General features: G+C 36.0%; 1 pseudogene; it reads right to left on the bottom strand.

Annotated features, from left to right (window-relative positions):
- Positions 1 to 458: 458 nt before the first annotated feature.
- On the bottom strand, positions 459 to 2,428 carry LOC141832649 (auxin-responsive protein IAA30-like; annotated as a pseudogene).
- Between the last annotated feature and the right edge of the window lie 7,028 nt (positions 2,429 to 9,456).

The raw sequence follows: 9,456 nt of genomic DNA, 5'->3' as shown, positions 1-9,456 counted from the left end.
CAAACACTGTTGGCCGATTTCGGCCAGAATTCGGCCAGATTCAGGTCGAATCGGGGCTGCCAGCCGGAATCCAGTCGAAATCGGCCGCCAGTGTCTGGCGGCGGCGCTTCCGATCGGTTGGACTCTGGTGCTGTGTATCCGGTGGAATTCAATCCGGCCAGAATCTGATGCCGGGGTGTGCGTCGGCGAGTTGCGCGTCCAATGAGCCCGGGTCGGCGGTGATCGGACGGCGATTAATCGCCGACGGAAGTGCGCGGGGTTGGGGCTGTCGCGCACGGGGATCGCGCGGGGGCGTCAGACCTATATATATATATATATATATATCAAGAATCATACAACCCAACATAATATAAATGCATATATATATAAACAAACACACTACAGATGCAAGACAGTACACTTGATTTTAATCTAGAAGCTTAATTATGTGATATTTGATTGTTGATGAACCACAGGCTTCAGCTTCTGTTCTTACGTTTCTCCATGGCCCTCGGTGCTGTAATTAGGAAGCAGAAGAACAATAGTTTGATTAATTAATCTGTTTGATAAACCTAATGACCTTGCTTAAATACTAACTCTCTATTCATTAGAGCTAGCATAAAATGAAACAAAAATAGATAGAGATAAAATAAATATGTTTAAAAATGATAAATATGTATGCTTAATTACCAAGTCCGATGGCCTCTGATCCCTTCATTATCCTCAAACGTACGTTTATAGGAGTCAACAAACATCCTGGATTAATTATTTTGGTTAATTAAATCAAAAATAAATCTGTTTAAAAACCTTAATTAGCATCTACAAATTATATTAAAGTCACGCTAACTTACTCCCAAGGAACGTCCCCTACGAGCATCCAATCCCCATCCTTGTCTTCATATGTTGGCACAAACTCAGATCCATTGATCACCAGTTCCGTTACCTTGTCGTCGACATTCATGAAATCCCTCACGCTTATTCCTTGCTCAGACCCATAATTTCCTGATACACATACATATTTCCATACTTGATTACATACATAGAGAAGCTTGATGCTCACATGTTCCGTTTTGATGAAGAGAAGAATAAAAAAATAGTGATACAGACTAACAGTTGTAGGGAATGAGCTGTATAACACTGTGGATGAACTCTAAAGCTTCCAAAAAAATTAGATAATTATCCACCATTAATAGTTAGCATGTTCGTCTTCCCATTATTTTGACGGGTGCAACTTGCACGGCCTCTCACATGGTATGTCTCACTTATATTTATTATTCGACTGACATACAAAAGAGTACATGCATATGGACGTGGGTGAGCTTTCTGTGTTGCATGGTAAGTGTAAAAGAAAACTGAAATAAATAGTTACCGGAAGTGGTGAAGGAGGAGAACATCTTCTACATGGCCATGGAGAGATCCTGGTAGCTCTTGTAGGTCTTGAGGTTGACCTTGCGAAGGTAAGGAGCGTCGTCCATGCTCACCTTCACGAATGCGGCGGCAGAAGCAGTTACTGTTTTTCCGCCTTGTTCTTCCTTGTTCTTGCTCTCAGGATGTTGCTGCACGCTAAGAATGTTCTTCCCGAAGGATCGAACTGGAGGCCAGCCCACCAGTTGTGCTCTGTTGATCATTTAATTATGTTAGTGAAAAAATATAATTGGTTTATAAAGTTGATACCTTGATTAGGTTATAATGATCAACTAATTATAAGTTTATTGTTTTTACAAAGTCGGATTTAGAAACAAAGCATATATAGGAACCTCAGAAAGAGTATTATCCAAAATGATTAGAATTGATGAAGAAAATTAAATTATCTTCACAGCTATGTAGTTGTTGATGTGATATATAGGAGAAGTTTGAGAACAATATGAGGCTAGCTAATTTAGTTGAGTTTGCTTTTGATGTTGTAAATGGTCTTGATGTATTTTTTTGTATCTCGTATGCCCATATAAATATCATCTATTCTTGGTTCACGTATTCTAGGTGCATGCATATAAATATCATCTGTTCTTGGAAGCTATATACTTTAAATTTAAAATAATTTGTCCATTTGCTTTACTTGCAATAGTTTATCGTCCATTGAGATGTAGAGAAGAAAGTCATTTTTGTTAAAAGAAATTATTTAACAAAACACTAAGCCTGTTTACCAAAGCGAGCCTTAAGATCCAAGTACAATAGAAAAAAAAATCCATTTATAACAAACTATCACTTAGCATGCATATATTCCTTAATTAGAATTTCTTGTAGACTGAGCGTAGAATTTCATGACTTCATGATAACTTAAGACAAAGAGAACATGCAAATCTTGTATTCAGTATTCACAAAAGATTAATAGAGATTAAATAAGCTTCTGAAATTATGAGCATAAATCTACGTACTTGGGAGCAGGTGGCTTCTCATGAGCATCAGTGGCCTTGTTTTCTTTCTCGGCGGACACTAATTCTTTGATCATTGACTTTGACCGTTGATTTTGATCAGAGAAAGAGTTAGACTTGACGTGGCTTTTGAAAAAAAAAAAAAATATAATTAAGTTTTTATCTTTTATTATAAAAAGATAAATACTTAATTTTTATTCAGGATAATTCTCTTTATCTTTATTAAAGATAAAGTTTATCCTTATTTAATCAACGGCTAGGATCAAAGCCTATCTCCGATCAATAGTTAGGATCGTATCAACGGATCAACGATCCAGATCTATTATCTTGTGCTATAAATAAGACTTAGAGTTTTAGAAGTTAGATCATTCAATACATTCTATTTCTTTTCTCTTCTAAGTCTGTGAGCTGTAATTGTCTGTAAAAGGCTTCTCCGCCTTCAACGAAGGAGATCGTCATACTGCGCTTCAACCACCTTGGATCTGCAACCATCTAGGTTGAGACCAAGTAAACTCCAGTGTTAGTCTTTTACTAGTTTTAATTATACTCTTTCAATTAATGTTTGTTTTAATTAATTGTCACTAACTTCTATCCTTGAAAAGAACGCAAGAGATCGATTTTTATTTTTCAGACAATTCACCCCCCTTTTGCCGGTCCACCTCGATCCTACAAATAATGTCCTTGGATAGCTAGTTCTAATCTATATCATATATATCGATTGTTTGAATCGATAGTGAGATAATATAGAGAACACTACTCTTAATCATTCCTAGTCAACATTAATATTCAGGGACGATGTTAATGCGATAAGACTAGAATGTAGGTCAATTGGATGACTTGATCTCACAAGTCATGGATATAGGATATCGCATTGACACATGGGTATACATTAGAGAATGTATACTGAATTGACTCGCCATGAGAAAATTTCATGAATCGTTATATGAGTGTCATAAACTTTATCATGTGACTATTGGTATGAATAATCCTTAGACCTGAAGTCACTGCAGTTCTCTACATAAAGAATTATGTACTTTGGTATCGTCAAGCGTCACCCGTAACAGGGTGGACTATAAAGGCGAGCATTGGGTATGTAACAAATTATGCGGAGGGATGTGAGTGATGTAGATGAGATCTATCTCTCCCATATAACGTGAGTGATATCTTACGACCTCTTGATAGAGTAAGACCATAAAATGCATGGTCATGCTCAAATGAGTCAATATTAGATATTGAACTCATTTACTTGAGTGAGTCTACTTGGAGATCAAGAAATATAAAGATTGATAAAAGGATGACACGGTTTATGCCTTATTGATCAATCTAGATATCGAGTATAGAAGGACATGGTCGTACATTATCATAGTCACGGAGGTTATGTCGGATCTCGACATTCTTGTCACTTGGGTAGCAATGATGCATTGTTAGATGTCGCTCATTGCTTATGTTTCTAAAATGAGTTTTAGAAACATTGTCAACGTTACAAGAACCTATTGGGTTACACACAAATAACACTCTATTTGGAGATGAGTTCATTGACTAAAAGAACAATTAAGCTCATTGGATGGCCTAGACTTGAGTTAGACTCAAGTTGGTTGAATTTGAGTTAGACTCAAATTAAGCCATTATGAATTTTGATTCATCATGCATGATTAATGTGGATTAATCATGCAATTAAGAAGAGGAAGTTACATGCATGGAAGTTATCATGCATGAGTTGAATTTGAGTTAGACTCAAATTAAGCTAAGAGGAATTTTGATTCATCATGCATGATTAATGTGGATTAATCATGCAATTAAGAAGAGGAAGTTACATGCATGGAAGTTATCATGCATGAGTTGAATTTGAGTTAAACTCAAATCAAGCCAAATTGGATTTTGATTCATCATGCATGATTAATGTGGATTAATCATGCAATAAAGAGGAGGAGGTTACATGCATGAGAGTTATCATGCTTGATTAATAGGATTAATCATGCATTGATGATGAATACCAAAAGCCTAAAAACCCTTATTATTCATGGCATGAGTATAAAAGAGTTTTCTCTTGCAAAACTCTATGGTTGTTCATTTTTCTTCCTTCCTCCCTCACTTGGCTGAAACCCTCTTCCCTCTCTTGGCCGAAATCCACAAAGGTTAACTACAAGAAAAAAGCTAATATACAACGCTTTTATTGCGTTATCTATCTGGGTGAAAAAGCGTTGTAGGAGCCCCTGTTGTAAAAGGGGTCCCCCAACGACAACGCTTTTTAAGCGTTGTCTTTGTTAACATCGATAACACTTTTGCAACGTTGTGTTTTTGGAGCTTTCCCTCTATCCCTTGCACCTCCCAAATCTGATTGATCAACTTATCTAAAGAATTTATGGGTTGTGTTCAAAGACGGATATATTCTTAACCAATTTATCTCATCTCATTTTTACTGTAATATTTTCATGGATGTGCTCAGGAATACTAACACTTCTATTTACATCACTTTGTAATTGACCCTACAAATCCATCTGAATATTTTACTTCTGCAGAACTAGTTTAATAGCAGAGCTTCACATAAACGTCATGGAATGATTTCAAATCCAGGAAACAAAGGACGCCAACACTGCAAAGGAATCAATTCAAACTAAAACACGTAATTCAGTCATGATATGATCCCATAAATCCTAATTCTAACTTTGTTGTTAAGTATGTGTTATTTTCCCCTGGGAACTTTTATCCCTCAGATTTTGTAATAGGAAAATAAAAAAAAATCAAAATGGTATATTTATGTTAATCCCAGATCAAAAAATTCAAAATGACTTAGGGCGACAGATAGGCACCGACCTGTTGAATAATTCGACGCTTGTTGTGACCCGTGGCGAGCTCGTCGAGGTTGACGATCCACTTGATGTTCGCCTGTATATCGCGGACCAGCTTGAACTGCACGTCGAACTGCAGCAAGGCGCGCGAGATCTCATTGAGGCACTCACTGAGCACCTTCTCGTCGATGATGGTCGCGTTGCTCATCTCCTGCAATGCGCGGGCGATGCTCCCTCCGAGCTGTGCAAGCACCATCTTTGCGCTAAGATTCGCCACCCGATCTCAATTCTTGGAATTAGGGTTACGTTTCCAGAACAAGAATGAACAGAGGAGACGATTGCAATTGGGGAAGAAAGAACAGGCGGATCGAAAAAGGCAAAAGAATTTTGCATAATAACCCTCGATAAATACCATTTCTCACGTAAGCCATACTAGGCCTCCGGGCCTCACGACCCATATCAATTCATATTGGGCCAGATTCTGATCAGATTGACGAACGAGGCACTTCAGAATGCCATGCGGCCTTTGTTTCCTGGATTTGAATTCATTCCATGACGTTTATGTGAACCTCTGCGATTAAACTAGTTCTGTAGAAGTAAAATATTCAGATGGATTTGTAGGGTCAGTTACAAAGTGATGTAAATAGAAGTATTAGTATTCCTGAGCACATCCATGAAAATATTACAGTAAAAATTTGATGAGATAAATTGGTTAAAAATATATCCGTCTTTGAACACAACCCATAAATTCTTTAGATAAGTTGATCAATCAGATTTGGGAGGTGCAAGGGATAGAGGGAAAGCTCCAAAAACTAACTAGAAGATTGAAATTATATTGGTTTGTAGCAACGTATAAAGCTCAAGAAAGATGTAATATTCATATAGGGGATCTTTGCCAATTGATGCGGCAGGGCTTGTAGTTTTCGGTTGCTTTTCTATATGATTATAGACCATTTCTGACTCCATATCAGAAGGTTGTGTGTTTGATTCAAGTTGGGTTTAATTTCCAGTTTTCCCCACTTAGTGGGATAAACACTTGGTTGTGTGTGTATAGTGGGAATTATTTTTTTTCAATTCCCTAAAGGGGTAAGGGTTAATGTGACAGTATCGCCTCCCTCCCCAACCCTCTCACCATAAAAGCAGAATATGTTTCCATACCTTTTCGACGACCTTCTTCCCAATTCTGTCTCTCAGAGTAATACAAGGCTTTGTCTAGTTGTTTATCCCTATCTTTTTTTCTATACAATCCTTTAGATTTTCTACTTCATCTTCAAAATTCAGTTTGAGGAGAATTTATTACACCAATTGTGCTGAAGATTAGATCAATTCAGCCAAAGTCTCTTCTGAATATATATATATTATATAACTCCAGCAAGAAAATACTAAATGATAAAGACACTTGAAATCCAATGCATATTATCCAAACTGTTGTTTATTACATGTATTCTTGTTGATATATCAAATATTTTGTAATTGTGGTGACTCTGTCTTTTGTGTTTTATTGCATGTATTTTGCAATAGCAAAAACCTCATTAGTTTATCAAAAACACTCCAAGTATAATACATTTCTAGCATAGCTCTGATCATTATGATGATGCAGATGTCAATTGAAATGTCAATTATTATTATACCTTGGAGGTAGACCCGACCACGGTTCAGAATCGACGGTTCGGAAACGCCGGTTCGACGGCTCATGGCAGGTCGACCCTTAACCTTAACCGCCCAAGATGGTTACGGTTCACGGTTCGGAACCGCCGGTTCACGGTTCGCGACGGTTCGAGATTATTATATTAAAAAATTTAAAATTTAAAATTTATTAAATTTAAATTTAAAATTTAAAATTTATTAAAAAAAGGGCTTGCACTTATTAAGTTGCCTACGTATCCCCTTAGAGTATAGGGGAATCAAAGCCCACGTAGTTCTTTTACATTTTTACCCTTTTACATCACTCATTCACTCACTTCCATTTCCTCCCGTTCCTCCCGTTGTATTCGTTCCTTCAGTATCAAATTCTTCGGCTTCGTCTTCTGAAAGTTGCATTCCTTGGATTCTTTTCTCGGCTCTGGTCCAATCGTCGAGTAATGCTTGGGCTTCCAATGAGTCGGGAGACATAGTTGATCGTCGTTCATCTAATATGTTGCCGCCGGCACTGAATGTCTGCTCCACAGCAACAGTTGACACTGGACATGCTAAAATTTCTTTGGCAATTACCGAGAGAACGGGAAAACTTGGAGCCTTCTGTGACCACCACTTCAAAATATCGAAATCTTCGCTATATGCTTCATTAAAATCAAAAGAAGTGGTAAAATAATTCTCAAGTTCCTGTGTGGAAGTTGAGGATCCTCGTGGACATTTCGTCCGTTCTTTTAATAAAAGTTGTGCTTTTGAAAGTTTTAAATTAATACTAGTAGTTTGTTGTTGTGTTTTAGAAATATTAGTTTGTATTCCATATTTTACATAATATTGATTATAAATATCAGATAAATAATTTCTAATAATATATATAATATTAGCTGGATTAGGAGAAGAAGAATCTTTAACAGGAATTAAAGCGTCATAGTATAAAGTTAGCATTTCTTGTAAAACTTCTAATTTAAATCTAGGATCTAAAGCAAATGCAACTAAATAAATTTCAGGAATTAAATAAAAATATTTTTCTCATTTAGTTTTCATAGCTAATATACAAGAAGTTAAAGCTTCATTATTGATATGTTCATTTAAAATTAATACTATACTACAAAAATTCACTAAAACTAAATGAGCAGTGGGATAATAAACACCGGAAAGTTGTTCAGTTGCATCATTAAAAACTTTTAAAATTTCACAAATATTACTACAAATATTCCATTGTTGTGAAAATAAATATATATTAGTATTACTATTTTCTGTAAAAAAATAAACATAATAAATCTTTATATTGAAATGAATCTTGTAATAGTTGATATGTTGAATTCCAACGTGTTGGTACATCACGTGGAAATTTTTTAGGTCTCATTCCATTAGCTTTACAAAATCTACCCCATTGTTTCATCATAGATGGATGAGACCATAAATAAGAAATTGCAATTCTAATTGGTTTAATATAATTTTCTAAAAGTCTTAATCCATCTTGAACACATAAATTTAAAACATGACATACACAACGAATATGAAAAAATAAACCACCAATAACAGGTTGGCAAACAAATTTTAGTTAATCTATGGAAGCGGTATTAGAACTAGCATTATCTAATGATATTGAAAATATTTTATGAGTTAATCCATATTCTTCTAAAATTAAACATAATAATTGTGCAATGTTATGGGCAGTATGTGATTCATCAAAAACTCTATAAGCTATCAACCTTTTTTGGAGGATCCAAGAACTATCAATCCAATGGCAAGTCACACTCATATAAGAATGAGTTTGCCAATGATCACTCCAAATATCGGCACATAAAGAAACTTTATTATTTAATTTACTAAATTCATCAATTAAATTCTTTTTTCCTTGTTTTACTAATTTTTTAATTGTACGAGTAAGTGTAGTCCTAGGAACACGTTTAGCACTTGGATTAAGAGATTCTTTACAAAAATCTTCAAATGTGCATTTAGATCCAAAACTAAAAGAAAGATGTTCTACGAAAACAAATTTATCTAATGACTCTCTTAATTTATTATCAGAATATAAAAATAAACCAGAATCAGTACTACTACCGGTAGAAAATCTAGATAATTGTGTTTAAGAATAGTCAAGTCGATATTCTGTCGGGTGCTTCGTTTCTACATGTCGTTTTAACGACCCAAAGCCGCCGGCTTGGAATTTGTAGGAAGCATTGCAATGCTTGCATTTTGCACGCATTTCTCCCGATGGAAGAGTGACTTTCTCAAAATGTTTAGTAAAAATAGAAGATTTTAGAGGAGGATGTTCCCGAACCTTAGAAGTAATTGCATCAGTACTTCCTTGTGTTTCGGGCGTCGGAAGGTGTTGGGCCTCGATCTCATCGTCGGTGGATTGAATGTTGGGATCCTCGTGCGCTATTTCTTTTCCCCTCCGAGATCGATGTGAAGAACTTCCACCGCGGCCTCCTTCCATTGTAGTCGAAAGATGGAGTCGGAACTCGGAAACGAGAGAACGCGAACTTACGAAGTTGAGAATGAGAGTTAGAGAGTAGAGAAGTGTGTGGAAATGATGAAATGAACTCCCTATTTAAAGAATTTGGATCATAACGGATACTAAATCATAGCCATTGATCAAAAAATGGTCAAATGATCTTAGCCGTTGAAAAAAAATCAAAAAAACAAAAATAGCCTCCAACGGCTCTGAACCGCCGGTT

This window comes from Curcuma longa, chromosome 7 (genome assembly GCF_044706935.1).
Source record: "Curcuma longa cultivar G26 ecotype Majalengka, Jawa Barat chromosome 7, ITB_CL_G26_1.1, whole genome shotgun sequence".
Classification (NCBI taxonomy): Eukaryota; Viridiplantae; Streptophyta; class Magnoliopsida; order Zingiberales; family Zingiberaceae; genus Curcuma; species Curcuma longa.
This window is presented reverse-complemented; position numbering and strand designations above follow the sequence as displayed.